Below are 25,483 nucleotides of genomic sequence, written 5' to 3' on the forward strand. Positions count from 1 at the left end.
CACTAGAGCATCTACTCCCTGGTGGTCTAGTGGCTAGGATTCGGCGCTTTCACCGCCGCGGCCCGGGTTCGATTCCCGGTCAGGGAAGATCCCTCTAAAGCATAGATTGCTTAATTTGTCTGTGTATCTTTTTTAAAAGAAGGTCTTTAAAAAGGCACCCCTCCCAATAGATGAAAGCGGAGGAATTGGGCTTGTTCTCCTGTGCCCCAGGTTGCTTTGCCCCCATTGACCTAAGCCACCTTTGTGCGCACGCAGTCCCCCACCCAGTCAGGTGCTCTATGTTGGCGTGAAGTGCAGTACCAGCTCAACAGAAAGGTAAATTGCTGGAAAACCCTGCTGTGATGCATACATCTACTTTGGAGCACTCTTCTCCTTTGCACTCTTGAATGGCTTAAGCGCAATGTATTCTTCCAGCAAGCTGAATAACGAGATAGGTGAGAGAAGGTGTACCAGCTGTCTGTGCGCCATCAGCAGCCACTAGGTGTCCCTCTTGGGTTTTCCCGGGGATCCTGATTGTGCAGGAATTCATCGGTTCAGTAGCAAGGGGGAGAGGATGGCCTGTGCCTGGAAGTGACAGGCAGTCTGGTGGCATCATGAGGATTAAGTTCCGATTCATATTTGCTGTAGAATAAAATATGTTTTCAGCCCCCATGAGCTTTGTCACTCGGAGAGCAGTGTATGAACTTTTGCTGCACGGCTCTGGGCTCCCTGGTGGTCTAGTGGTTAGGATTCGGCGCTCTCACCGCCGCGGCCCGGGTTCGATTCCCGGTCAGGGAAAAGTCCCTCTTCTGACCTTGAAAGCTTTTCCTTCCCGTAGGTCAGGGCTTCTCAAAATGAAGTTGCTTTTCTGACTCACAATTTGCCTAGCATGACGCAGTATCGCTCAAAATATGATTTTCGCAAGGTTCCTTTAGAGCTGCTTCCCATGGTGGGAGGCAAGGCTCTTGAGCAAGTGAGATCCTGTATTCCGAGGCGCGCTTCCTTTTGTAGGCTTCTGACCCCATGGCCTGTGGCAGGTAGTCCTCCTTTGACTGGGCCGCAGGCTTTGTCTCCAAATGGCGTCCTGGACCCACTGCAACCCACCTGTTTGCTAAAACGGAAGTCTGCCTCTGGGTAAGAAAAAGCTGAGCTGCACGTACGGAAAGCGGCAGAGGCCAGAGGCGGGGAGGGTGTGGCAAGGGCTGCCTGATTTGCATAGTGACGTGTTGCATCTTGGGAATGTACAGGCTTTGGAGCTTAACAGGTACTGCAGGTGTCTGCCTGGCCTGAGAGATGCCTGTCTGGTGCTCCCCTCAGGACACACAGGCCTTCCATTCGAGCATGGAGGGTGAGGGACATGGGTCACCCTCATATACAGGGGTGTGGGCATGGGCAGGATAGGTTGTGGGGGACCCGTCAGGGCATTGCCCGTTTGGAAGCCCGTTCGGAAGGCGAGAGGAGGCGGGGCAGGAAACTCTGCTCAATTTCTTTCCCAGAGGCCTGTGGAGAACCCTTTGCACGTTTGAGCCAGCCGGGCCTGCATCAGCAGATCCTGCTCCACTGGGAAGGGAGAGCCTGTAGGCGTAAATCAAAAAAAGGGGAGAAATCTGCAAATTCTAGTGGCAGACCCATGTTGCCCAGGAAGCAATCAGTTTCTCCTGCTCCCTATAGTGGAAAAAGACATAGGAGGTGTATTTCTCTAGGCAGGGGCTCTGTGTAGATGGCACTTCATTGCTCTGGGAAGCATCCATGCTGGTAGAAGAGTAGCAGCAGACTCCACACCTGAGGCTTGAATGGGGACCGTTGGGGAGGGGCAGTGGGAGGCCGAGGAGGGCGGAGGAAAATGCTTTTCAAAAGCATCTGCACGTTCCTACAAACCTGCTGAAAACCCATACCAGGAATGGGGCTCGAACCCATGCGGACAAACGTCCATTGGATCTTAAGTCCAACGCCTTAACCACTCGGCCACCCTGGTGAGACCCAAGGATTTACTTTCTTCAACTCCCTTTTTATGCTTGCTACTGTAGCACCAGCTGTCCAGCAAGAGGTGATTGCAGAGTTAAAAGGCTTTTGCAGGAGGTTAAAAGTAATTGCTTATAACAAACACACTGTGTGACACCTAACTTTCTCCCACTCGGACCTTACCGTTAATTTTTATATTGGAGTTAGCTTAGTCACAATAAGGGGGTGAGCAAGGCAGGCACACTAGAGCATCTACTCCCTGGTGGTCTAGTGGCTAGGATTCGGCGCTTTCACCGCCGCGGCCCGGGTTCGATTCCCGGTCAGGGAAGATCCCTCTAAAGCATAGATTGCTTAATTTGTCTGTGTATCTTTTTTAAAAGAAGGTCTTTAAAAAGGCACCCCTCCCAATAGATGAAAGCGGAGGAATGGGGCTTGTTCTCCTGTGCCCCAGGTTGCTTTGCCCCCATTGACCTAAGCCACCTTTGTGCGCACGCAGTCCCCCACCCAGTCAGGTGCTCTATGTTGGCGTGAAGTGCAGTACCAGCTCAACAGAAAGGTAAATTGCTGGAAAACCCTGCTGTGATGCATACATCTACTTTGGAGCACTCTTCTCCTTTGCACTCTTGAATCGCTTAAGCGCAATGTATTCTTCCAGCAAGCTGAATAACGAGATAGGTGAGAGAAGGTGTACCAGCTGTCTGTGCGCCATCAGCAGCCACTAAGTGTCCCTCTTGGGTTTTCCCGGGGATCCTGATTGTGCAGGAATTCATCGGTTCAGTAGCAAGGGGGAGAGGATGGCCTGTGCCTGGAAGTGACAGGCAGTCTGGTGGCATCATGAGGATTAAGTTCCGATTCATATTTGCTGTAGAATAAAATATGTTTTCAGCCCCCATGAGCTTTGTCACTCGGAGAGCAGTGTATGAACTTTTGCTGCACGGCTCTGGGCTCCCTGGTGGTCTAGTGGTTAGGATTCGGCGCTCTCACCGCCGCGGCCCGGGTTCGATTCCCGGTCAGGGAAAAGTCCCTCTTCTGACCTTGAAAGCTTTTCCTTCCCGTAGGTCAGGGCTTCTCAAAATGAAGTTGCTTTTCTGACTCACAATTTGCCTAGCATGACGCAGTATCGCTCAAAATATGATTTTCGCAAGGTTCCTTTAGAGCTGCTTCCCATGGTGGGAGGCAAGGCTCTTGAGCAAGTGAGATCCTGTATTCCGAGGCGCGCTTCCTTTTGTAGGCTTCTGACCCCATGGCCTGTGGCAGGTAGTCCTCCTTTGACTGGGCCGCAGGCTTTGTCTCCAAATGGCGTCCTGGACCCACTGCAACCCACCTGTTTGCTAAAACGGAAGTCTGCCTCTGGGTAAGAAAAAGCTGAGCTGCACGTACGGAAAGCGGCAGAGGCCAGAGGCGGGGAGGGTGTGGCAAGGGCTGCCTGATTTGCATAGTGACCTGTTGCATCTTGGGAATGTACAGGCTTTGGAGCTTAACAGGTACTGCAGGTGTCTGCCTGGCCTGAGAGATGCCTGTCTGGTGCTCCCCTCAGGACACACAGGCCTTCCATTCGAGCATGGAGGGTGAGGGACATGGGTCACCCTCATATACAGGGGTGTGGGCATGGGCAGGATAGGTTGTGGGGGACCCGTCAGGGCATTGCCCGTTTGGAAGCCCGTTCGGAAGGCGAGAGGAGGCGGGGCAGGAAACTCTGCTCAATTTCTTTCCCAGAGGCCTGTGGAGAACCCTTTGCACGTTTGAGCCAGCCGGGCCTGCATCAGCAGATCCTGCTCCACTGGGAAGGGAGAGCCTGTAGGCGTAAATCAAAAAAAGGGGAGAAATCTGCAAATTCTAGTGGCAGACCCATGTTGCCCAGGAAGCAATCAGTTTCTCCTGCTCCCTATAGTGGAAAAAGACATAGGAGGTGTATTTCTCTAGGCAGGGGCTCTGTGTAGATGGCACTTCATTGCTCTGGGAAGCATCCATGCTGGTAGAAGAGTAGCAGCAGACTCCACACCTGAGGCTTGAATGGGGACCGTTGGGGAGGGGCAGTGGGAGGCCGAGGAGGGCGGAGGAAAATGCTTTTCAAAAGCATCTGCACGTTCCTACAAACCTGCTGAAAACCCATACCAGGAATGGGGCTCGAACCCATGCGGACAAACGTCCATTGGATCTTAAGTCCAACGCCTTAACCACTCGGCCACCCTGGTGAGACCCAAGGATTTACTTTCTTCAACTCCCTTTTTATGCTTGCTACTGTAGCACCAGCTGTCCAGCAAGAGGTGATTGCAGAGTTAAAAGGCTTTTGCAGGAGGTTAAAAGTAATTGCTTATAACAAACACACTGTGTGACACCTAACTTTCTCCCACTCGGACCTTACCGTTAATTTTTATATTGGAGTTAGCTTAGTCACAATAAGGGGGTGAGCAAGGCAGGCACACTAGAGCATCTACTCCCTGGTGGTCTAGTGGCTAGGATTCGGCGCTTTCACCGCCGCGGCCCGGGTTCGATTCCCGGTCAGGGAAGATCCCTCTAAAGCATAGATTGCTTAATTTGTCTGTGTATCTTTTTTAAAAGAAGGTCTTTAAAAAGGCACCCCTCCCAATAGATGAAAGCGGAGGAATGGGGCTTGTTCTCCTGTGCCCCAGGTTGCTTTGCCCCCATTGACCTAAGCCACCTTTGTGCGCACGCAGTCCCCCACCCAGTCAGGTGCTCTATGTTGGCGTGAAGTGCAGTACCAGCTCAACAGAAAGGTAAATTGCTGGAAAACCCTGCTGTGATGCATACATCTACTTTGGAGCACTCTTCTCCTTTGCACTCTTGAATGGCTTAAGCGCAATGTATTCTTCCAGCAAGCTGAATAACGAGATAGGTGAGAGAAGGTGTACCAGCTGTCTGTGCGCCATCAGCAGCCACTAGGTGTCCCTCTTGGGTTTTCCCGGGGATCCTGATTGTGCAGGAATTCATCGGTTCAGTAGCAAGGGGGAGAGGATGGCCTGTGCCTGGAAGTGACAGGCAGTCTGGTGGCATCATGAGGATTAAGTTCCGATTCATATTTGCTGTAGAATAAAATATGTTTTCAGCCCCCATGAGCTTTGTCACTCGGAGAGCAGTGTATGAACTTTTGCTGCACGGCTCTGGGCTCCCTGGTGGTCTAGTGGTTAGGATTCGGCGCTCTCACCGCCGCGGCCCGGGTTCGATTCCCGGTCAGGGAAAAGTCCCTCTTCTGACCTTGAAAGCTTTTCCTTCCCGTAGGTCAGGGCTTCTCAAAATGAAGTTGCTTTTCTGACTCACAATTTGCCTAGCATGACGCGGTATCGCTCAAAATATGATTTTCGCAAGGTTCCTTTAGAGCTGCTTCCCATGGTGGGAGGCAAGGCTCTTGAGCAAGTGAGATCCTGTATTCCGAGGCGCGCTTCCTTTTGTAGGCTTCTGACCCCATGGCCTGTGGCAGGTAGTCCTCCTTTGACTGGGCCGCAGGCTTTGTCTCCAAATGGCGTCCTGGACCCACTGCAACCCACCTGTTTGCTAAAACGGAAGTCTGCCTCTGGGTAAGAAAAAGCTGAGCTGCACGTACGGAAAGCGGCAGAGGCCAGAGGCGGGGAGGGTGTGGCAAGGGCTGCCTGATTTGCATAGTGACCTGTTGCATCTTGGGAATGTACAGGCTTTGGAGCTTAACAGGTACTGCAGGTGTCTGCCTGGCCTGAGAGATGCCTGTCTGGTGCTCCCCTCAGGACACACAGGCCTTCCATTCGAGCATGGAGGGTGAGGGACATGGGTCACCCTCATATACAGGGGTGTGGGCATGGGCAGGATAGGTTGTGGGGGACCCGTCAGGGCATTGCCCGTTTGGAAGCCCGTTCGGAAGGCGAGAGGAGGCGGGGCAGGAAACTCTGCTCAATTTCTTTCCCAGAGGCCTGTGGAGAACCCTTTGCACGTTTGAGCCAGCCGGGCCTGCATCAGCAGATCCTGCTCCACTGGGAAGGGAGAGCCTGTAGGCGTAAATCAAAAAAAGGGGAGAAATCTGCAAATTCTAGTGGCAGACCCATGTTGCCCAGGAAGCAATCAGTTTCTCCTGCTCCCTATAGTGGAAAAAGACATAGGAGGTGTATTTCTCTAGGCAGGGGCTCTGTGTAGATGGCACTTCATTGCTCTGGGAAGCATCCATGCTGGTAGAAGAGTAGCAGCAGACTCCACACCTGAGGCTTGAATGGGGACCGTTGGGGAGGGGCAGTGGGAGGCCGAGGAGGGCGGAGGAAAATGCTTTTCAAAAGCATCTGCACGTTCCTACAAACCTGCTGAAAACCCATACCAGGAATGGGGCTCGAACCCATGCGGACAAACGTCCATTGGATCTTAAGTCCAACGCCTTAACCACTCGGCCACCCTGGTGAGACCCAAGGATTTACTTTCTTCAACTCCCTTTTTATGCTTGCTACTGTAGCACCAGCTGTCCAGCAAGAGGTGATTGCAGAGTTAAAAGGCTTTTGCAGGAGGTTAAAAGTAATTGCTTATAACAAACACACTGTGTGACACCTAACTTTCTCCCACTCGGACCTTACCGTTAATTTTTATATTGGAGTTAGCTTAGTCACAATAAGGGGGTGAGCAAGGCAGGCACACTAGAGCATCTACTCCCTGGTGGTCTAGTGGCTAGGATTCGGCGCTTTCACCGCCGCGGCCCGGGTTCGATTCCCGGTCAGGGAAGATCCCTCTAAAGCATAGATTGCTTAATTTGTCTGTGTATCTTTTTTAAAAGAAGGTCTTTAAAAAGGCACCCCTCCCAATAGATGAAAGCGGAGGAATGGGGCTTGTTCTCCTGTGCCCCAGGTTGCTTTGCCCCCATTGACCTAAGCCACCTTTGTGCGCACGCAGTCCCCCACCCAGTCAGGTGCTCTATGTTGGCGTGAAGTGCAGTACCAGCTCAACAGAAAGGTAAATTGCTGGAAAACCCTGCTGTGATGCATACATCTACTTTGGAGCACTCTTCTCCTTTGCACTCTTGAATCGCTTAAGCGCAATGTATTCTTCCAGCAAGCTGAATAACGAGATAGGTGAGAGAAGGTGTACCAGCTGTCTGTGCGCCATCAGCAGCCACTAAGTGTCCCTCTTGGGTTTTCCCGGGGATCCTGATTGTGCAGGAATTCATCGGTTCAGTAGCAAGGGGGAGAGGATGGCCTGTGCCTGGAAGTGACAGGCAGTCTGGTGGCATCATGAGGATTAAGTTCCGATTCATATTTGCTGTAGAATAAAATATGTTTTCAGCCCCCATGAGCTTTGTCACTCGGAGAGCAGTGTATGAACTTTTGCTGCACGGCTCTGGGCTCCCTGGTGGTCTAGTGGTTAGGATTCGGCGCTCTCACCGCCGCGGCCCGGGTTCGATTCCCGGTCAGGGAAAAGTCCCTCTTCTGACCTTGAAAGCTTTTCCTTCCCGTAGGTCAGGGCTTCTCAAAATGAAGTTGCTTTTCTGACTCACAATTTGCCTAGCATGACGCAGTATCGCTCAAAATATGATTTTCGCAAGGTTCCTTTAGAGCTGCTTCCCATGGTGGGAGGCAAGGCTCTTGAGCAAGTGAGATCCTGTATTCCGAGGCGCGCTTCCTTTTGTAGGCTTCTGACCCCATGGCCTGTGGCAGGTAGTCCTCCTTTGACTGGGCCGCAGGCTTTGTCTCCAAATGGCGTCCTGGACCCACTGCAACCCACCTGTTTGCTAAAACGGAAGTCTGCCTCTGGGTAAGAAAAAGCTGAGCTGCACGTACGGAAAGCGGCAGAGGCCAGAGGCGGGGAGGGTGTGGCAAGGGCTGCCTGATTTGCATAGTGACCTGTTGCATCTTGGGAATGTACAGGCTTTGGAGCTTAACAGGTACTGCAGGTGTCTGCCTGGCCTGAGAGATGCCTGTCTGGTGCTCCCCTCAGGACACACAGGCCTTCCATTCGAGCATGGAGGGTGAGGGACATGGGTCACCCTCATATACAGGGGTGTGGGCATGGGCAGGATAGGTTGTGGGGGACCCGTCAGGGCATTGCCCGTTTGGAAGCCCGTTCGGAAGGCGAGAGGAGGCGGGGCAGGAAACTCTGCTCAATTTCTTTCCCAGAGGCCTGTGGAGAACCCTTTGCACGTTTGAGCCAGCCGGGCCTGCATCAGCAGATCCTGCTCCACTGGGAAGGGAGAGCCTGTAGGCGTAAATCAAAAAAAGGGGAGAAATCTGCAAATTCTAGTGGCAGACCCATGTTGCCCAGGAAGCAATCAGTTTCTCCTGCTCCCTATAGTGGAAAAAGACATAGGAGGTGTATTTCTCTAGGCAGGGGCTCTGTGTAGATGGCACTTCATTGCTCTGGGAAGCATCCATGCTGGTAGAAGAGTAGCAGCAGACTCCACACCTGAGGCTTGAATGGGGACCGTTGGGGAGGGGCAGTGGGAGGCCGAGGAGGGCGGAGGAAAATGCTTTTCAAAAGCATCTGCACGTTCCTACAAACCTGCTGAAAACCCATACCAGGAATGGGGCTCGAACCCATGCGGACAAACGTCCATTGGATCTTAAGTCCAACGCCTTAACCACTCGGCCACCCTGGTGAGACCCAAGGATTTACTTTCTTCAACTCCCTTTTTATGCTTGCTACTGTAGCACCAGCTGTCCCGCAAGAGGTGATTGCAGAGTTAAAAGGCTTTTGCAGGAGGTTAAAAGTAATTGCTTATAACAAACACACTGTGTGACACCTAACTTTCTCCCACTCGGACCTTACCGTTAATTTTTATATTGGAGTTAGCTTAGTCACAATAAGGGGGTGAGCAAGACAGTTACACTAGAGCATCTACTCCCTGGTGGTCTAGTGGCTAGGATTCGGCGCTTTCACCGCCGCGGCCCGGGTTCGATTCCCGGTCAGGGAAGATCCCTCTAAAGCATAGATTGCTTAATTTGTCTGTGTATCTTTTTTAAAAGAAGGTCTTTAAAAAGGCACCCCTCCCAATAGATGAAAGCGGAGGAATTGGGCTTGTTCTCCTGTGCCCCAGGTTGCTTTGCCCCCATTGACCTAAGCCACCTTTGTGCGCACGCAGTCCCCCACCCAGTCAGGTGCTCTATGTTGGCGTGAAGTGCAGTACCAGCTCAACAGAAAGGTAAATTGCTGGAAAACCCTGCTGTGATGCATACATCTACTTTGGAGCACTCTTCTCCTTTGCACTCTTGAATGGCTTAAGCGCAATGTATTCTTCCAGCAAGCTGAATAACGAGATAGGTGAGAGAAGGTGTACCAGCTGTCTGTGCGCCATCAGCAGCCACTAGGTGTCCCTCTTGGGTTTTCCCGGGGATCCTGATTGTGCAGGAATTCATCGGTTCAGTAGCAAGGGGGAGAGGATGGCCTGTGCCTGGAAGTGACAGGCAGTCTGGTGGCATCATGAGGATTAAGTTCCGATTCATATTTGCTGTAGAATAAAATATGTTTTCAGCCCCCATGAGCTTTGTCACTCGGAGAGCAGTGTATGAACTTTTGCTGCACGGCTCTGGGCTCCCTGGTGGTCTAGTGGTTAGGATTCGGCGCTCTCACCGCCGCGGCCCGGGTTCGATTCCCGGTCAGGGAAAAGTCCCTCTTCTGACCTTGAAAGCTTTTCCTTCCCGTAGGTCAGGGCTTCTCAAAATGAAGTTGCTTTTCTGACTCACAATTTGCCTAGCATGACGCAGTATCGCTCAAAATATGATTTTCGCAAGGTTCCTTTAGAGCTGCTTCCCATGGTGGGAGGCAAGGCTCTTGAGCAAGTGAGATCCTGTATTCCGAGGCGCGCTTCCTTTTGTAGGCTTCTGACCCCATGGCCTGTGGCAGGTAGTCCTCCTTTGACTGGGCCGCAGGCTTTGTCTCCAAATGGCGTCCTGGACCCACTGCAACCCACCTGTTTGCTAAAACGGAAGTCTGCCTCTGGGTAAGAAAAAGCTGAGCTGCACGTACGGAAAGCGGCAGAGGCCAGAGGCGGGGAGGGTGTGGCAAGGGCTGCCTGATTTGCATAGTGACGTGTTGCATCTTGGGAATGTACAGGCTTTGGAGCTTAACAGGTACTGCAGGTGTCTGCCTGGCCTGAGAGATGCCTGTCTGGTGCTCCCCTCAGGACACACAGGCCTTCCATTCGAGCATGGAGGGTGAGGGACATGGGTCACCCTCATATACAGGGGTGTGGGCATGGGCAGGATAGGTTGTGGGGGACCCGTCAGGGCATTGCCCGTTTGGAAGCCCGTTCGGAAGGCGAGAGGAGGCGGGGCAGGAAACTCTGCTCAATTTCTTTCCCAGAGGCCTGTGGAGAACCCTTTGCACGTTTGAGCCAGCCGGGCCTGCATCAGCAGATCCTGCTCCACTGGGAAGGGAGAGCCTGTAGGCGTAAATCAAAAAAAGGGGAGAAATCTGCAAATTCTAGTGGCAGACCCATGTTGCCCAGGAAGCAATCAGTTTCTCCTGCTCCCTATAGTGGAAAAAGACATAGGAGGTGTATTTCTCTAGGCAGGGGCTCTGTGTAGATGGCACTTCATTGCTCTGGGAAGCATCCATGCTGGTAGAAGAGTAGCAGCAGACTCCACACCTGAGGCTTGAATGGGGACCGTTGGGGAGGGGCAGTGGGAGGCCGAGGAGGGCGGAGGAAAATGCTTTTCAAAAGCATCTGCACGTTCCTACAAACCTGCTGAAAACCCATACCAGGAATGGGGCTCGAACCCATGCGGACAAACGTCCATTGGATCTTAAGTCCAACGCCTTAACCACTCGGCCACCCTGGTGAGACCCAAGGATTTACTTTCTTCAACTCCCTTTTTATGCTTGCTACTGTAGCACCAGCTGTCCAGCAAGAGGTGATTGCAGAGTTAAAAGGCTTTTGCAGGAGGTTAAAAGTAATTGCTTATAACAAACACACTGTGTGACACCTAACTTTCTCCCACTCGGACCTTACCGTTAATTTTTATATTGGAGTTAGCTTAGTCACAATAAGGGGGTGAGCAAGGCAGGCACACTAGAGCATCTACTCCCTGGTGGTCTAGTGGCTAGGATTCGGCGCTTTCACCGCCGCGGCCCGGGTTCGATTCCCGGTCAGGGAAGATCCCTCTAAAGCATAGATTGCTTAATTTGTCTGTGTATCTTTTTTAAAAGAAGGTCTTTAAAAAGGCACCCCTCCCAATAGATGAAAGCGGAGGAATGGGGCTTGTTCTCCTGTGCCCCAGGTTGCTTTGCCCCCATTGACCTAAGCCACCTTTGTGCGCACGCAGTCCCCCACCCAGTCAGGTGCTCTATGTTGGCGTGAAGTGCAGTACCAGCTCAACAGAAAGGTAAATTGCTGGAAAACCCTGCTGTGATGCATACATCTACTTTGGAGCACTCTTCTCCTTTGCACTCTTGAATCGCTTAAGCGCAATGTATTCTTCCAGCAAGCTGAATAACGAGATAGGTGAGAGAAGGTGTACCAGCTGTCTGTGCGCCATCAGCAGCCACTAAGTGTCCCTCTTGGGTTTTCCCGGGGATCCTGATTGTGCAGGAATTCATCGGTTCAGTAGCAAGGGGGAGAGGATGGCCTGTGCCTGGAAGTGACAGGCAGTCTGGTGGCATCATGAGGATTAAGTTCCGATTCATATTTGCTGTAGAATAAAATATGTTTTCAGCCCCCATGAGCTTTGTCACTCGGAGAGCAGTGTATGAACTTTTGCTGCACGGCTCTGGGCTCCCTGGTGGTCTAGTGGTTAGGATTCGGCGCTCTCACCGCCGCGGCCCGGGTTCGATTCCCGGTCAGGGAAAAGTCCCTCTTCTGACCTTGAAAGCTTTTCCTTCCCGTAGGTCAGGGCTTCTCAAAATGAAGTTGCTTTTCTGACTCACAATTTGCCTAGCATGACGCAGTATCGCTCAAAATATGATTTTCGCAAGGTTCCTTTAGAGCTGCTTCCCATGGTGGGAGGCAAGGCTCTTGAGCAAGTGAGATCCTGTATTCCGAGGCGCGCTTCCTTTTGTAGGCTTCTGACCCCATGGCCTGTGGCAGGTAGTCCTCCTTTGACTGGGCCGCAGGCTTTGTCTCCAAATGGCGTCCTGGACCCACTGCAACCCACCTGTTTGCTAAAACGGAAGTCTGCCTCTGGGTAAGAAAAAGCTGAGCTGCACGTACGGAAAGCGGCAGAGGCCAGAGGCGGGGAGGGTGTGGCAAGGGCTGCCTGATTTGCATAGTGACCTGTTGCATCTTGGGAATGTACAGGCTTTGGAGCTTAACAGGTACTGCAGGTGTCTGCCTGGCCTGAGAGATGCCTGTCTGGTGCTCCCCTCAGGACACACAGGCCTTCCATTCGAGCATGGAGGGTGAGGGACATGGGTCACCCTCATATACAGGGGTGTGGGCATGGGCAGGATAGGTTGTGGGGGACCCGTCAGGGCATTGCCCGTTTGGAAGCCCGTTCGGAAGGCGAGAGGAGGCGGGGCAGGAAACTCTGCTCAATTTCTTTCCCAGAGGCCTGTGGAGAACCCTTTGCACGTTTGAGCCAGCCGGGCCTGCATCAGCAGATCCTGCTCCACTGGGAAGGGAGAGCCTGTAGGCGTAAATCAAAAAAAGGGGAGAAATCTGCAAATTCTAGTGGCAGACCCATGTTGCCCAGGAAGCAATCAGTTTCTCCTGCTCCCTATAGTGGAAAAAGACATAGGAGGTGTATTTCTCTAGGCAGGGGCTCTGTGTAGATGGCACTTCATTGCTCTGGGAAGCATCCATGCTGGTAGAAGAGTAGCAGCAGACTCCACACCTGAGGCTTGAATGGGGACCGTTGGGGAGGGGCAGTGGGAGGCCGAGGAGGGCGGAGGAAAATGCTTTTCAAAAGCATCTGCACGTTCCTACAAACCTGCTGAAAACCCATACCAGGAATGGGGCTCGAACCCATGCGGACAAACGTCCATTGGATCTTAAGTCCAACGCCTTAACCACTCGGCCACCCTGGTGAGACCCAAGGATTTACTTTCTTCAACTCCCTTTTTATGCTTGCTACTGTAGCACCAGCTGTCCAGCAAGAGGTGATTGCAGAGTTAAAAGGCTTTTGCAGGAGGTTAAAAGTAATTGCTTATAACAAACACACTGTGTGACACCTAACTTTCTCCCACTCGGACCTTACCGTTAATTTTTATATTGGAGTTAGCTTAGTCACAATAAGGGGGTGAGCAAGGCAGGCACACTAGAGCATCTACTCCCTGGTGGTCTAGTGGCTAGGATTCGGCGCTTTCACCGCCGCGGCCCGGGTTCGATTCCCGGTCAGGGAAGATCCCTCTAAAGCATAGATTGCTTAATTTGTCTGTGTATCTTTTTTAAAAGAAGGTCTTTAAAAAGGCACCCCTCCCAATAGATGAAAGCGGAGGAATGGGGCTTGTTCTCCTGTGCCCCAGGTTGCTTTGCCCCCATTGACCTAAGCCACCTTTGTGCGCACGCAGTCCCCCACCCAGTCAGGTGCTCTATGTTGGCGTGAAGTGCAGTACCAGCTCAACAGAAAGGTAAATTGCTGGAAAACCCTGCTGTGATGCATACATCTACTTTGGAGCACTCTTCTCCTTTGCACTCTTGAATGGCTTAAGCGCAATGTATTCTTCCAGCAAGCTGAATAACGAGATAGGTGAGAGAAGGTGTACCAGCTGTCTGTGCGCCATCAGCAGCCACTAGGTGTCCCTCTTGGGTTTTCCCGGGGATCCTGATTGTGCAGGAATTCATCGGTTCAGTAGCAAGGGGGAGAGGATGGCCTGTGCCTGGAAGTGACAGGCAGTCTGGTGGCATCATGAGGATTAAGTTCCGATTCATATTTGCTGTAGAATAAAATATGTTTTCAGCCCCCATGAGCTTTGTCACTCGGAGAGCAGTGTATGAACTTTTGCTGCACGGCTCTGGGCTCCCTGGTGGTCTAGTGGTTAGGATTCGGCGCTCTCACCGCCGCGGCCCGGGTTCGATTCCCGGTCAGGGAAAAGTCCCTCTTCTGACCTTGAAAGCTTTTCCTTCCCGTAGGTCAGGGCTTCTCAAAATGAAGTTGCTTTTCTGACTCACAATTTGCCTAGCATGACGCGGTATCGCTCAAAATATGATTTTCGCAAGGTTCCTTTAGAGCTGCTTCCCATGGTGGGAGGCAAGGCTCTTGAGCAAGTGAGATCCTGTATTCCGAGGCGCGCTTCCTTTTGTAGGCTTCTGACCCCATGGCCTGTGGCAGGTAGTCCTCCTTTGACTGGGCCGCAGGCTTTGTCTCCAAATGGCGTCCTGGACCCACTGCAACCCACCTGTTTGCTAAAACGGAAGTCTGCCTCTGGGTAAGAAAAAGCTGAGCTGCACGTACGGAAAGCGGCAGAGGCCAGAGGCGGGGAGGGTGTGGCAAGGGCTGCCTGATTTGCATAGTGACCTGTTGCATCTTGGGAATGTACAGGCTTTGGAGCTTAACAGGTACTGCAGGTGTCTGCCTGGCCTGAGAGATGCCTGTCTGGTGCTCCCCTCAGGACACACAGGCCTTCCATTCGAGCATGGAGGGTGAGGGACATGGGTCACCCTCATATACAGGGGTGTGGGCATGGGCAGGATAGGTTGTGGGGGACCCGTCAGGGCATTGCCCGTTTGGAAGCCCGTTCGGAAGGCGAGAGGAGGCGGGGCAGGAAACTCTGCTCAATTTCTTTCCCAGAGGCCTGTGGAGAACCCTTTGCACGTTTGAGCCAGCCGGGCCTGCATCAGCAGATCCTGCTCCACTGGGAAGGGAGAGCCTGTAGGCGTAAATCAAAAAAAGGGGAGAAATCTGCAAATTCTAGTGGCAGACCCATGTTGCCCAGGAAGCAATCAGTTTCTCCTGCTCCCTATAGTGGAAAAAGACATAGGAGGTGTATTTCTCTAGGCAGGGGCTCTGTGTAGATGGCACTTCATTGCTCTGGGAAGCATCCATGCTGGTAGAAGAGTAGCAGCAGACTCCACACCTGAGGCTTGAATGGGGACCGTTGGGGAGGGGCAGTGGGAGGCCGAGGAGGGCGGAGGAAAATGCTTTTCAAAAGCATCTGCACGTTCCTACAAACCTGCTGAAAACCCATACCAGGAATGGGGCTCGAACCCATGCGGACAAACGTCCATTGGATCTTAAGTCCAACGCCTTAACCACTCGGCCACCCTGGTGAGACCCAAGGATTTACTTTCTTCAACTCCCTTTTTATGCTTGCTACTGTAGCACCAGCTGTCCAGCAAGAGGTGATTGCAGAGTTAAAAGGCTTTTGCAGGAGGTTAAAAGTAATTGCTTATAACAAACACACTGTGTGACACCTAACTTTCTCCCACTCGGACCTTACCGTTAATTTTTATATTGGAGTTAGCTTAGTCACAATAAGGGGGTGAGCAAGGCAGGCACACTAGAGCATCTACTCCCTGGTGGTCTAGTGGCTAGGATTCGGCGCTTTCACCGCCGCGGCCCGGGTTCGATTCCCGGTCAGGGAAGATCCCTCTAAAGCATAGATTGCTTAATTTGTCTGTGTATCTTTTTTAAAAGAAGGTCTTTAAAAAGGCACCCCTCCCAATAGATGAAAGCGGAGGAATGGGGCTTGTTCTCCTGTGCCCCAGGTTGCTTTGCCCCCATTGACCTAAGCCACCTTTGTGCGCACGCAGTCCCCCACCCAGTCAGGTGCTCTATGTTGGCGTGAAGTGCAGTACCAGCTCAACAGAAAGGTAAATTGCTGGAAAACCCTGCTGTGATGCATACATCTACTTTGGAGCACTCTTCTCCTTTGCACTCTTGAATCGCTTAAGCGCAATGTATTCTTCCAGCAAGCTGAATAACGAGATAGGTGAGAGAAGGTGTACCAGCTGTCTGTGCGCCATCAGCAGCCACTAAGTGTCCCTCTTGGGTTTTCCCGGGGATCCTGATTGTGCAGGAATTCATCGGTTCAGTAGCAAGGGGGAGAGGATGGCCTGTGCCTGGAAGTGACAGGCAGTCTGGTGGCATCATGAGGATTAAGTTCCGATTCATATTTGCTGTAGAATAAAATATGTTTTCAGCCCCCATGAGCTTTGTCACTCGGAGAGCAGTGTATGAACTTTTGCTGCACAGCTCTGGGCTCCCTGGTGGTCTAGTGGTTAGGATTCGGCGCTCTCACCGCCGCGGCCCGGGTTCGATTCCCGGTCAGGGAAAAGTCCCTCTTCTGACCTTGAAAGCTTTTCCTTCCCGTAGGTCAGGGCTTCTCAAAATGAAGTTGCTTTTCTGACTCACAATTTGCCTAGCATGACGCAGTATCGCTCAAAATATGATTTTCGCAAGGTTCCTTTAGAGCTGCTTCCCATGGTGGGAGGCAAGGCTCTTGAGCAAGTGAGATCCTGTATTCCGAGGCGCGCTTCCTTTTGTAGGCTTCTGACCCCATGGCCTGTGGCAGGTAGTCCTCCTTTGACTGGGCCGCAGGCTTTGTCTCCAAATGGCGTCCTGGACCCACTGCAACCCACCTGTTTGCTAAAACGGAAGTCTGCCTCTGGGTAAGAAAAAGCTGAGCTGCACGTACGGAAAGCGGCAGAGGCCAGAGGCGGGGAGGGTGTGGCAAGGGCTGCCTGATTTGCATAGTGACCTGTTGCATCTTGGGAATGTACAGGCTTTGGAGCTTAACAGGTACTGCAGGTGTCTGCCTGGCCTGAGAGATGCCTGTCTGGTGCTCCCCTCAGGACACACAGGCCTTCCATTCGAGCATGGAGGGTGAGGGACATGGGTCACCCTCATATACAGGGGTGTGGGCATGGGCAGGATAGGTTGTGGGGGACCCGTCAGGGCATTGCCCGTTTGGAAGCCCGTTCGGAAGGCGAGAGGAGGCGGGGCAGGAAACTCTGCTCAATTTCTTTCCCAGAGGCCTGTGGAGAACCCTTTGCACGTTTGAGCCAGCCGGGCCTGCATCAGCAGATCCTGCTCCACTGGGAAGGGAGAGCCTGTAGGCGTAAATCAAAAAAAGGGGAGAAATCTGCAAATTCTAGTGGCAGACCCATGTTGCCCAGGAAGCAATCAGTTTCTCCTGCTCCCTATAGTGGAAAAAGACATAGGAGGTGTATTTCTCTAGGCAGGGGCTCTGTGTAGATGGCACTTCATTGCTCTGGGAAGCATCCATGCTGGTAGAAGAGAAGCAGCAGACTCCACACCTGAGGCTTGAATGGGGACCGTTGGGGAGGGGCAGTGGGAGGCCGAGGAGGGCGGAGGAAAATGCTTTTCAAAAGCATCTGCACGTTCCTACAAACCTGCTGAAAACCCATACCAGGAATGGGGCTCGAACCCATGCGGACAAACGTCCATTGGATCTTAAGTCCAACGCCTTAACCACTCGGCCACCCTGGTGAGACCCAAGGATTTACTTTCTTCAACTCCCTTTTTATGCTTGCTACTGTAGCACCAGCTGTCCAGCAAGAGGTGATTGCAGAGTTAAAAGGCTTTTGCAGGAGGTTAAAAGTAATTGCTTATAACAAACACACTGTGTGACACCTAACTTTCTCCCACTCGGACCTTACCGTTAATTTTTATATTGGAGTTAGCTTAGTCACAATAAGGGGGTGAGCAAGGCAGGCACACTAGAGCATCTACTCCCTGGTGGTCTAGTGGCTAGGATTCGGCGCTTTCACCGCCGCGGCCCGGGTTCGATTCCCGGTCAGGGAAGATCCCTCTAAAGCATAGATTGCTTAATTTGTCTGTGTATCTTTTTTAAAAGAAGGTCTTTAAAAAGGCACCCCTCCCAATAGATGAAAGCGGAGGAATGGGGCTTGTTCTCCTGTGCCCCAGGTTGCTTTGCCCCCATTGACCTAAGCCACCTTTGTGCGCACGCAGTCCCCCACCCAGTCAGGTGCTCTATGTTGGCGTGAAGTGCAGTACCAGCTCAACAGAAAGGTAAATTGCTGGAAAACCCTGCTGTGATGCATACATCTACTTTGGAGCACTCTTCTCCTTTGCACTCTTGAATGGCTTAAGCGCAATGTATTCTTCCAGCAAGCTGAATAACGAGATAGGTGAGAGAAGGTGTACCAGCTGTCTGTGCGCCATCAGCAGCCACTAGGTGTCCCTCTTGGGTTTTCCCGGGGATCCTGATTGTGCAGGAATTCATCGGTTCAGTAGCAAGGGGGAGAGGATGGCCTGTGCCTGGAAGTGACAGGCAGTCTGGTGGCATCATGAGGATTAAGTTCCGATTCATATTTGCTGTAGAATAAAATATGTTTTCAGCCCCCATGAGCTTTGTCACTCGGAGAGCAGTGTATGAACTTTTGCTGCACGGCTCTGGGCTCCCTGGTGGTCTAGTGGTTAGGATTCGGCGCTCTCACCGCCGCGGCCCGGGTTCGATTCCCGGTCAGGGAAAAGTCCCTCTTCTGACCTTGAAAGCTTTTCCTTCCCGTAGGTCAGGGCTTCTCAAAATGAAGTTGCTTTTCTGACTCACAATTTGCCTAGCATGACGCGGTATCGCTCAAAATATGATTTTCGCAAGGTTCCTTTAGAGCTGCTTCCCATGGTGGGAGGCAAGGCTCTTGAGCAAGTGAGATCCTGTATTCCGAGGCGCGCTTCCTTTTGTAGGCTTCTGACCCCATGGCCTGTGGCAGGTAGTCCTCCTTTGACTGGGCCGCAGGCTTTGTCTCCAAATGGCGTCCTGGACCCACTGCAACCCACCTGTTTGCTAAAACGGAAGTCTGCCTCTGGGTAAGAAAAAGCTGAGCTGCACGTACGGAAAGCGGCAGAGGCCAGAGGCGGGGAGGGTGTGGCAAGGGCTGCCTGATTTGCATAGTGACCTGTTGCATCTTGGGAATGTACAGGCTTTGGAGCTTAACAGGTACTGCAGGTGTCTGCCTGGCCTGAGAGATGCCTGTCTGGTGCTCCCCTCAGGACACACAGGCCTTCCATTCGAGCATGGAGGGTGAGGGACATGGGTCACCCTCATATACAGGGGTGTGGGCATGGGCAGGATAGGTTGTGGGGGACCCGTCAGGGCATTGCCCGTTTGGAAGCCCGTTCGGAAGGCGAGAGGAGGCGGGGCAGGAAACTCTGCTCAATTTCTTTCCCAGAGGCCTGTGGAGAACCCTTTGCACGTTTGAGCCAGCCGGGCCTGCATCAGCAGATCCTGCTCCACTGGGAAGGGAGAGCCTGTAGGCGTAAATCAAAAAAAGGGGAGAAATCTGCAAATTCTAGTGGCAGACCCATGTTGCCCAGGAAGCAATCAGTTTCTCCTGCTCCCTATAGTGGAAAAAGACATAGGAGGTGTATTTCTCTAGGCAGGGGCTCTGTGTAGATGGCACTTCATTGCTCTGGGAAGCATCCATGCTGGTAGAAGAGTAGCAGCAGACTCCACACCTGAGGCTTGAATGGGGACCGTTGGGGAGGGGCAGTGGGAGGCCGAGGAGGGCGGAGGAAAATGCTTTTCAAAAGCATCTGCACGTTCCTACAAACCTGCTGAAAACCCATACCAGGAATGGGGCTCGAACCCATGCGGACAAACGTCCATTGGATCTTAAGTCCAACGCCTTAACCACTCGGCCACCCTGGTGAGACCCAAGGATTTACTTTCTTCAACTCCCTTTTTATGCTTGCTACTGTAGCACCAGCTGTCCAGCAAGAGGTGATTGCAGAGTTAAAAGGCTTTTGCAGGAGGTTAAAAGTAATTGCTTATAACAAACACACTGTGTGACACCTAACTTTCTCCCACTCGGACCTTACCGTTAATTTTTATATTGGAGTTAGCTTAGTCACAATAAGGGGGTGAGCAAGGCAGGCACACTAGAGCATCTACTCCCTGGTGGTCTAGTGGCTAGGATTCGGCGCTTTCACCGCCGCGGCCCGGGTTCGATTCCCGGTCAGGGAAGATCCCTCTAAAGCATAGATTGCTTAATTTGTCTGTGTATCTTTTTTAAAAGAAGGTCTTTAAAAAGGCACCCCTCCCAATAGATGAAAGCGGAGGAATGGGGCTTGTTCTCCTGTGCCCCAGGTTGCTTTGCCCCCATTGACCTAAGCCACCTTTGTGCGCACGCAGTCCCCCACCCAGTCAGGTGCTCTATGTTGGCGTGAAGTGCAGTACCAGCTCAACAGAAAGGTAAATTGCTGGAAAACCCTGCTGTGATGCATACATCTACTTTGGAGCACTCTTCTCCTTTGCACTCTTGAATGGCTTAAGCGCAATGTATTCTTCCAGCAAGCTGAATAACGAGATAGGTGAGAGAAGGTGTACCAGCTGTCTGTGCGCCATCAGCAGCCACTAGGTGTCCCTCTTGGGTTTTCCCGGGGATCCTGATTGTGCAGGAATTCATCGGTTCAGTAGCAAGGGGGAGAGGATGGCCTGTGCCTGGAAGTGACAGGCAGTCTGGTGGCATCATGAGGATTAAGTTCCGATTCATATTTGCTGTAGAATAAAATATGTTTTCAGCCCCCATGAGCTTTGTCACTCGGAGAGCAGTGTATGAACTTTTGCTGCACGGCTCTGGGCTCCCTGGTGGTCTAGTGGTTAGGATTCGGCGCTCTCACCGCCGCGGCCCGGGTTCGATTCCCGGTCAGGGAAAAGTCCCTCTTCTGACCTTGAAAGCTTTTCCTTCCCGTAGGTCAGGGCTTCTCAAAATGAAGTTGCTTTTCTGACTCACAATTTGCCTAGCATGACGCGGTATCGCTCAAAATATGATTTTCGCAAGGTTCCTTTAGAGCTGCTTCCCATGGTGGGAGGCAAGGCTCTTGAGCAAGTGAGATCCTGTATTCCGAGGCGCGCTTCCTTTTGTAGGCTTCTGACCCCATGGCCTGTGGCAGGTAGTCCTCCTTTGACTGGGCCGCAGGCTTTGTCTCCAAATGGCGTCCTGGACCCACTGCAACCCACCTGTTTGCTAAAACGGAAGTCTGCCTCTGGGTAAGAAAAAGCTGAGCTGCACGTACGGAAAGCGGCAGAGGCCAGAGGCGGGGAGGGTGTGGCAAGGGCTGCCTGATTTGCATAGTGACCTGTTGCATCTTGGGAATGTACAGGCTTTGGAGCTTAACAGGTACTGCAGGTGTCTGCCTGGCCTGAGAGATGCCTGTCTGGTGCTCCCCTCAGGACACACAGGCCTTCCATTCGAGCATGGAGGGTGAGGGACATGGGTCACCCTCATATACAGGGGTGTGGGCATGGGCAGGATAGGTTGTGGGGGACCCGTCAGGGCATTGCCCGTTTGGAAGCCCGTTCGGAAGGCGAGAGGAGGCGGGGCAGGAAACTCTGCTCAATTTCTTTCCCAGAGGCCTGTGGAGAACCCTTTGCACGTTTGAGCCAGCCGGGCCTGCATCAGCAGATCCTGCTCCACTGGGAAGGGAGAGCCTGTAGGCGTAAATCAAAAAAAGGGGAGAAATCTGCAAATTCTAGTGGCAGACCCATGTTGCCCAGGAAGCAATCAGTTTCTCCTGCTCCCTATAGTGGAAAAAGACATAGGAGGTGTATTTCTCTAGGCAGGGGCTCTGTGTAGATGGCACTTCATTGCTCTGGGAAGCATCCATGCTGGTAGAAGAGTAGCAGCAGACTCCACACCTGAGGCTTGAATGGGGACCGTTGGGGAGGGGCAGTGGGAGGCCGAGGAGGGCGGAGGAAAATGCTTTTCAAAAGCATCTGCACGTTCCTACAAACCTGCTGAAAACCCATACCAGGAATGGGGCTCGAACCCATGCGGACAAACGTCCATTGGATCTTAAGTCCAACGCCTTAACCACTCGGCCACCCTGGTGAGACCCAAGGATTTACTTTCTTCAACTCCCTTTTTATGCTTGCTACTGTAGCACCAGCTGTCCAGCAAGAGGTGATTGCAGAGTTAAAAGGCTTTTGCAGGAGGTTAAAAGTAATTGCTTATAACAAACACACTGTGTGACACCTAACTTTCTCCCACTCGGACCTTACCGTTAATTTTTATATTGGAGTTAGCTTAGTCACAATAAGGGGGTGAGCAAGGCAGGCACACTAGAGCATCTACTCCCTGGTGGTCTAGTGGCTAGGATTCGGCGCTTTCACCGCCGCGGCCCGGGTTCGATTCCCGGTCAGGGAAGATCCCTCTAAAGCATAGATTGCTTAATTTGTCTGTGTATCTTTTTTAAAAGAAGGTCTTTAAAAAGGCACCCCTCCCAATAGATGAAAGCGGAGGAATGGGGCTTGTTCTCCTGTGCCCCAGGTTGCTTTGCCCCCATTGACCTAAGCCACCTTTGTGCGCACGCAGTCCCCCACCCAGTCAGGTGCTCTATGTTGGCGTGAAGTGCAGTACCAGCTCAACAGAAAGGTAAATTGCTGGAAAACCCTGCTGTGATGCATACATCTACTTTGGAGCACTCTTCTCCTTTGCACTCTTGAATCGCTTAAGCGCAATGTATTCTTCCAGCAAGCTGAATAACGAGATAGGTGAGAGAAGGTGTACCAGCTGTCTGTGCGCCATCAGCAGCCACTAAGTGTCCCTCTTGGGTTTTCCCGGGGATCCTGATTGTGCAGGAATTCATCGGTTCAGTAGCAAGGGGGAGAGGATGGCCTGTGCCTGGAAGTGACAGGCAGTCTGGTGGCATCATGAGGATTAAGTTCCGATTCATATTTGCTGTAGAATAAAATATGTTTTCAGCCCCCATGAGCTTTGTCACTCGGAGAGCAGTGTATGAACTTTTGCTGCACGGCTCTGGGCTCCCTGGTGGTCTAGTGGTTAGGATTCGGCGCTCTCACCGCCGCGGCCCGGGTTCGATTCCCGGTCAGGGAAAAGTCCCTCTTCTGACCTTGAAAGCTTTTCCTTCCCGTAGGTCAGGGCTTCTCAAAATGAAGTTGCTTTTCTGACTCACAATTTGCCTAGCATGACGCAGTATCGCTCAAAATATGATTTTCGCAAGGTTCCTTTAGAGCTGCTTCCCATGGTGGGAGGCAAGGCTCTTGAGCAAGTGAGATCCTGTATTCCGAGGCGCGCTTCCTTTTGTAGGCTTCTGACCCCATGGCCTGTGGCAGGTAGTCCTCCTTTGACTGGGCCGCAGGCTTTGTCTCCAAATGGCGTCCTGGACCCACTGCAACCCACCTGTTTGCTAAAACGGAAGTCTGCCTCTGGGTAAGAAAAAGCTGAGCTGCACGTACGGAAAGCGGCAGAGGCCAGAGGCGGGGAGGGTGTGGCAAGGGCTGCCTGATTTGCATAGTGACCTGTTGCATCTTGGGAATGTACAGGCTTTGGAGCTTAACAGGTACTGCAGGTGTCTGCCTGGCCTGAGAGATGCCTGTCTGGTGCTCCCCTCAGGACACACAGGCCTTCCATTCGAGCATGGAGGGTGAGGGACATGGGTCACCCTCATATACAGGGGTGTGGGCATGGGCAGGATAGGTTGTGGGGGACCCGTCAGGGCATTGCCCGTTTGGAAGCCCGTTCGGAAGGCGAGAGGAGGCGGGGCAGGAAACTCTGCTCAATTTCTTTCCCAGAGGCCTGTGGAGAACCCTTTGCACGTTTGAGCCAGCCGGGCCTGCATCAGCAGATCCTGCTCCACTGGGAAGGGAGAGCCTGTAGGCGTAAATCAAAAAAAGGGGAGAAATCTGCAAATTCTAGTGGCAGACCCATGTTGCCCAGGAAGCAATCAGTTTCTCCTGCTCCCTATAGTGGAAAAAGACATAGGAGGTGTATTTCTCTAGGCAGGGGCTCTGTGTAGATGGCACTTCATTGCTCTGGGAAGCATCCATGCTGGTAGAAGAGTAGCAGCAGACTCCACACCTGAGGCTTGAATGGGGACCGTTGGGGAGGGGCAGTGGGAGGCCGAGGAGGGCGGAGGAAAATGCTTTTCAAAAGCATCTGCACGTTCCTACAAACCTGCTGAAAACCCATACCAGGAATGGGGCTCGAACCCATGCGGACAAACGTCCATTGGATCTTAAGTCCAACGCCTTAACCACTCGGCCACCCTGGTGAGACCCAAGGATTTACTTTCTTCAACTCCCTTTTTATGCTTGCTACTGTAGCACCAGCTGTCCCGCAAGAGGTGATTGCAGAGTTAAAAGGCTTTTGCAGGAGGTTAAAAGTAATTGCTTATAACAAACACACTGTGTGACACCTAACTTTCTCCCACTCGGACCTTACCGTTAATTTTTATATTGGAGTTAGCTTAGTCACAATAAGGGGGTGAGCAAGACAGTTACACTAGAGCATCTACTCCCTGGTGGTCTAGTGGCTAGGATTCGGCGCTTTCACCGCCGCGGCCCGGGTTCGATTCCCGGTCAGGGAAGATCCCTCTAAAGCATAGATTGCTTAATTTGTCTGTGTATCTTTTTTAAAAGAAGGTCTTTAAAAAGGCACCCCTCCCAATAGATGAAAGCGGAGGAATTGGGCTTGTTCTCCTGTGCCCCAGGTTGCTTTGCCCCCATTGACCTAAGCCACCTTTGTGCGCACGCAGTCCCCCACCCAGTCAGGTGCTCTATGTTGGCGTGAAGTGCAGTACCAGCTCAACAGAAAGGTAAATTGCTGGAAAACCCTGCTGTGATGCATACATCTACTTTGGAGCACTCTTCTCCTTTGCACTCTTGAATGGCTTAAGCGCAATGTATTCTTCCAGCAAGCTGAATAACGAGATAGGTGAGAGAAGGTGTACCAGCTGTCTGTGCGCCATCAGCAGCCACTAGGTGTCCCTCTTGGGTTTTCCCGGGGATCCTGATTGTGCAGGAATTCATCGGTTCAGTAGCAAGGGGGAGAGGATGGCCTGTGCCTGGAAGTGACAGGCAGTCTGGTGGCATCATGAGGATTAAGTTCCGATTCATATTTGCTGTAGAATAAAATATGTTTTCAGCCCCCATGAGCTTTGTCACTCGGAGAGCAGTGTATGAACTTTTGCTGCACGGCTCTGGGCTCCCTGGTGGTCTAGTGGTTAGGATTCGGCGCTCTCACCGCCGCGGCCCGGGTTCGATTCCCGGTCAGGGAAAAGTCCCTCTTCTGACCTTGAAAGCTTTTCCTTCCCGTAGGTCAGGGCTTCTCAAAATGAAGTTGCTTTTCTGACTCACAATTTGCCTAGCATGACGCAGTATCGCTCAAAATATGATTTTCGCAAGGTTCCTTTAGAGCTGCTTCCCATGGTGGGAGGCAAGGCTCTTGAGCAAGTGAGATCCTGTATTCCGAGGCGCGCTTCCTTTTGTAGGCTTCTGACCCCATGGCCTGTGGCAGGTAGTCCTCCTTTGACTGGGCCGCAGGCTTTGTCTCCAAATGGCGTCCTGGACCCACTGCAACCCACCTGTTTGCTAAAACGGAAGTCTGCCTCTGGGTAAGAAAAAGCTGAGCTGCACGTACGGAAAGCGGCAGAGGCCAGAGGCGGGGAGGGTGTGGCAAGGGCTGCCTGATTTGCATAGTGACGTGTTGCATCTTGGGAATGTACAGGCTTTGGAGCTTAACAGGTACTGCAGGTGTCTGCCTGGCCTGAGAGATGCCTGTCTGGTGCTCCCCTCAGGACACACAGGCCTTCCATTCGAGCATGGAGGGTGAGGGACATGGGTCACCCTCATATACAGGGGTGTGGGCATGGGCAGGATAGGTTGTGGGGGACCCGTCAGGGCATTGCCCGTTTGGAAGCCCGTTCGGAAGGCGAGAGGAGGCGGGGCAGGAAACTCTGCTCAATTTCTTTCCCAGAGGCCT

General features: G+C 52.3%; 35 non-coding genes across 35 annotated transcripts; 24 read left to right on the forward strand and 11 right to left on the reverse strand.

Moving 5' to 3' along the window:
• Positions 1-15: 15 nt before the first annotated feature.
• On the forward strand, positions 16-87 carry TRNAE-UUC (transfer RNA glutamic acid (anticodon UUC)). Its single transcript has one exon. It is a non-coding gene; the product is annotated as a tRNA-Glu (tRNA).
• Positions 88-705: 618 nt separating this feature from the next.
• TRNAE-CUC (transfer RNA glutamic acid (anticodon CUC)) lies at positions 706-777 on the forward strand. The gene has a single exon. It is a non-coding gene; the product is annotated as a tRNA-Glu (tRNA).
• Positions 778-1,871: 1,094 nt separating this feature from the next.
• Positions 1,872-1,954, reverse strand: TRNAL-UAA (transfer RNA leucine (anticodon UAA)). Its single transcript has one exon. It is a non-coding gene; the product is annotated as a tRNA-Leu (tRNA).
• A 243-nt stretch (positions 1,955-2,197) lies between these two features.
• On the forward strand, positions 2,198-2,269 carry TRNAE-UUC (transfer RNA glutamic acid (anticodon UUC)). Its single transcript has one exon. It is a non-coding gene; the product is annotated as a tRNA-Glu (tRNA).
• Positions 2,270-2,887: 618 nt separating this feature from the next.
• Positions 2,888-2,959, forward strand: TRNAE-CUC (transfer RNA glutamic acid (anticodon CUC)). Its single transcript has one exon. It is a non-coding gene; the product is annotated as a tRNA-Glu (tRNA).
• A 1,094-nt stretch (positions 2,960-4,053) lies between these two features.
• Positions 4,054-4,136, reverse strand: TRNAL-UAA (transfer RNA leucine (anticodon UAA)). The gene has a single exon. It is a non-coding gene; the product is annotated as a tRNA-Leu (tRNA).
• A 243-nt stretch (positions 4,137-4,379) lies between these two features.
• On the forward strand, positions 4,380-4,451 carry TRNAE-UUC (transfer RNA glutamic acid (anticodon UUC)). The gene has a single exon. It is a non-coding gene; the product is annotated as a tRNA-Glu (tRNA).
• Positions 4,452-5,069: 618 nt separating this feature from the next.
• On the forward strand, positions 5,070-5,141 carry TRNAE-CUC (transfer RNA glutamic acid (anticodon CUC)). The gene has a single exon. It is a non-coding gene; the product is annotated as a tRNA-Glu (tRNA).
• Positions 5,142-6,235: 1,094 nt separating this feature from the next.
• Positions 6,236-6,318, reverse strand: TRNAL-UAA (transfer RNA leucine (anticodon UAA)). Its single transcript has one exon. It is a non-coding gene; the product is annotated as a tRNA-Leu (tRNA).
• Positions 6,319-6,561: 243 nt separating this feature from the next.
• Positions 6,562-6,633, forward strand: TRNAE-UUC (transfer RNA glutamic acid (anticodon UUC)). The gene has a single exon. It is a non-coding gene; the product is annotated as a tRNA-Glu (tRNA).
• Positions 6,634-7,251: 618 nt separating this feature from the next.
• On the forward strand, positions 7,252-7,323 carry TRNAE-CUC (transfer RNA glutamic acid (anticodon CUC)). The gene has a single exon. It is a non-coding gene; the product is annotated as a tRNA-Glu (tRNA).
• A 1,094-nt stretch (positions 7,324-8,417) lies between these two features.
• On the reverse strand, positions 8,418-8,500 carry TRNAL-UAA (transfer RNA leucine (anticodon UAA)). Its single transcript has one exon. It is a non-coding gene; the product is annotated as a tRNA-Leu (tRNA).
• Positions 8,501-8,743: 243 nt separating this feature from the next.
• TRNAE-UUC (transfer RNA glutamic acid (anticodon UUC)) lies at positions 8,744-8,815 on the forward strand. Its single transcript has one exon. It is a non-coding gene; the product is annotated as a tRNA-Glu (tRNA).
• A 618-nt stretch (positions 8,816-9,433) lies between these two features.
• Positions 9,434-9,505, forward strand: TRNAE-CUC (transfer RNA glutamic acid (anticodon CUC)). Its single transcript has one exon. It is a non-coding gene; the product is annotated as a tRNA-Glu (tRNA).
• A 1,094-nt stretch (positions 9,506-10,599) lies between these two features.
• TRNAL-UAA (transfer RNA leucine (anticodon UAA)) lies at positions 10,600-10,682 on the reverse strand. The gene has a single exon. It is a non-coding gene; the product is annotated as a tRNA-Leu (tRNA).
• A 243-nt stretch (positions 10,683-10,925) lies between these two features.
• On the forward strand, positions 10,926-10,997 carry TRNAE-UUC (transfer RNA glutamic acid (anticodon UUC)). Its single transcript has one exon. It is a non-coding gene; the product is annotated as a tRNA-Glu (tRNA).
• Positions 10,998-11,615: 618 nt separating this feature from the next.
• On the forward strand, positions 11,616-11,687 carry TRNAE-CUC (transfer RNA glutamic acid (anticodon CUC)). Its single transcript has one exon. It is a non-coding gene; the product is annotated as a tRNA-Glu (tRNA).
• A 1,094-nt stretch (positions 11,688-12,781) lies between these two features.
• On the reverse strand, positions 12,782-12,864 carry TRNAL-UAA (transfer RNA leucine (anticodon UAA)). Its single transcript has one exon. It is a non-coding gene; the product is annotated as a tRNA-Leu (tRNA).
• A 243-nt stretch (positions 12,865-13,107) lies between these two features.
• On the forward strand, positions 13,108-13,179 carry TRNAE-UUC (transfer RNA glutamic acid (anticodon UUC)). Its single transcript has one exon. It is a non-coding gene; the product is annotated as a tRNA-Glu (tRNA).
• Positions 13,180-13,797: 618 nt separating this feature from the next.
• Positions 13,798-13,869, forward strand: TRNAE-CUC (transfer RNA glutamic acid (anticodon CUC)). The gene has a single exon. It is a non-coding gene; the product is annotated as a tRNA-Glu (tRNA).
• A 1,094-nt stretch (positions 13,870-14,963) lies between these two features.
• On the reverse strand, positions 14,964-15,046 carry TRNAL-UAA (transfer RNA leucine (anticodon UAA)). The gene has a single exon. It is a non-coding gene; the product is annotated as a tRNA-Leu (tRNA).
• Positions 15,047-15,289: 243 nt separating this feature from the next.
• On the forward strand, positions 15,290-15,361 carry TRNAE-UUC (transfer RNA glutamic acid (anticodon UUC)). The gene has a single exon. It is a non-coding gene; the product is annotated as a tRNA-Glu (tRNA).
• A 618-nt stretch (positions 15,362-15,979) lies between these two features.
• TRNAE-CUC (transfer RNA glutamic acid (anticodon CUC)) lies at positions 15,980-16,051 on the forward strand. Its single transcript has one exon. It is a non-coding gene; the product is annotated as a tRNA-Glu (tRNA).
• A 1,094-nt stretch (positions 16,052-17,145) lies between these two features.
• Positions 17,146-17,228, reverse strand: TRNAL-UAA (transfer RNA leucine (anticodon UAA)). Its single transcript has one exon. It is a non-coding gene; the product is annotated as a tRNA-Leu (tRNA).
• A 243-nt stretch (positions 17,229-17,471) lies between these two features.
• On the forward strand, positions 17,472-17,543 carry TRNAE-UUC (transfer RNA glutamic acid (anticodon UUC)). The gene has a single exon. It is a non-coding gene; the product is annotated as a tRNA-Glu (tRNA).
• A 618-nt stretch (positions 17,544-18,161) lies between these two features.
• On the forward strand, positions 18,162-18,233 carry TRNAE-CUC (transfer RNA glutamic acid (anticodon CUC)). Its single transcript has one exon. It is a non-coding gene; the product is annotated as a tRNA-Glu (tRNA).
• A 1,094-nt stretch (positions 18,234-19,327) lies between these two features.
• Positions 19,328-19,410, reverse strand: TRNAL-UAA (transfer RNA leucine (anticodon UAA)). Its single transcript has one exon. It is a non-coding gene; the product is annotated as a tRNA-Leu (tRNA).
• Positions 19,411-19,653: 243 nt separating this feature from the next.
• Positions 19,654-19,725, forward strand: TRNAE-UUC (transfer RNA glutamic acid (anticodon UUC)). Its single transcript has one exon. It is a non-coding gene; the product is annotated as a tRNA-Glu (tRNA).
• Positions 19,726-20,343: 618 nt separating this feature from the next.
• On the forward strand, positions 20,344-20,415 carry TRNAE-CUC (transfer RNA glutamic acid (anticodon CUC)). Its single transcript has one exon. It is a non-coding gene; the product is annotated as a tRNA-Glu (tRNA).
• Positions 20,416-21,509: 1,094 nt separating this feature from the next.
• Positions 21,510-21,592, reverse strand: TRNAL-UAA (transfer RNA leucine (anticodon UAA)). Its single transcript has one exon. It is a non-coding gene; the product is annotated as a tRNA-Leu (tRNA).
• Positions 21,593-21,835: 243 nt separating this feature from the next.
• Positions 21,836-21,907, forward strand: TRNAE-UUC (transfer RNA glutamic acid (anticodon UUC)). The gene has a single exon. It is a non-coding gene; the product is annotated as a tRNA-Glu (tRNA).
• A 618-nt stretch (positions 21,908-22,525) lies between these two features.
• TRNAE-CUC (transfer RNA glutamic acid (anticodon CUC)) lies at positions 22,526-22,597 on the forward strand. Its single transcript has one exon. It is a non-coding gene; the product is annotated as a tRNA-Glu (tRNA).
• A 1,094-nt stretch (positions 22,598-23,691) lies between these two features.
• On the reverse strand, positions 23,692-23,774 carry TRNAL-UAA (transfer RNA leucine (anticodon UAA)). The gene has a single exon. It is a non-coding gene; the product is annotated as a tRNA-Leu (tRNA).
• Positions 23,775-24,017: 243 nt separating this feature from the next.
• Positions 24,018-24,089, forward strand: TRNAE-UUC (transfer RNA glutamic acid (anticodon UUC)). Its single transcript has one exon. It is a non-coding gene; the product is annotated as a tRNA-Glu (tRNA).
• A 618-nt stretch (positions 24,090-24,707) lies between these two features.
• Positions 24,708-24,779, forward strand: TRNAE-CUC (transfer RNA glutamic acid (anticodon CUC)). Its single transcript has one exon. It is a non-coding gene; the product is annotated as a tRNA-Glu (tRNA).
• The last annotated feature ends 704 nt before the right edge of the window (positions 24,780-25,483 follow it).

The sequence above is a fragment of the Lissotriton vulgaris genome, chromosome 4_1 (assembly GCF_964263255.1).
Source record: "Lissotriton vulgaris chromosome 4_1, aLisVul1.2, whole genome shotgun sequence".
In the NCBI taxonomy this organism is placed as follows: Eukaryota; Metazoa; Chordata; class Amphibia; order Caudata; family Salamandridae; genus Lissotriton; species Lissotriton vulgaris.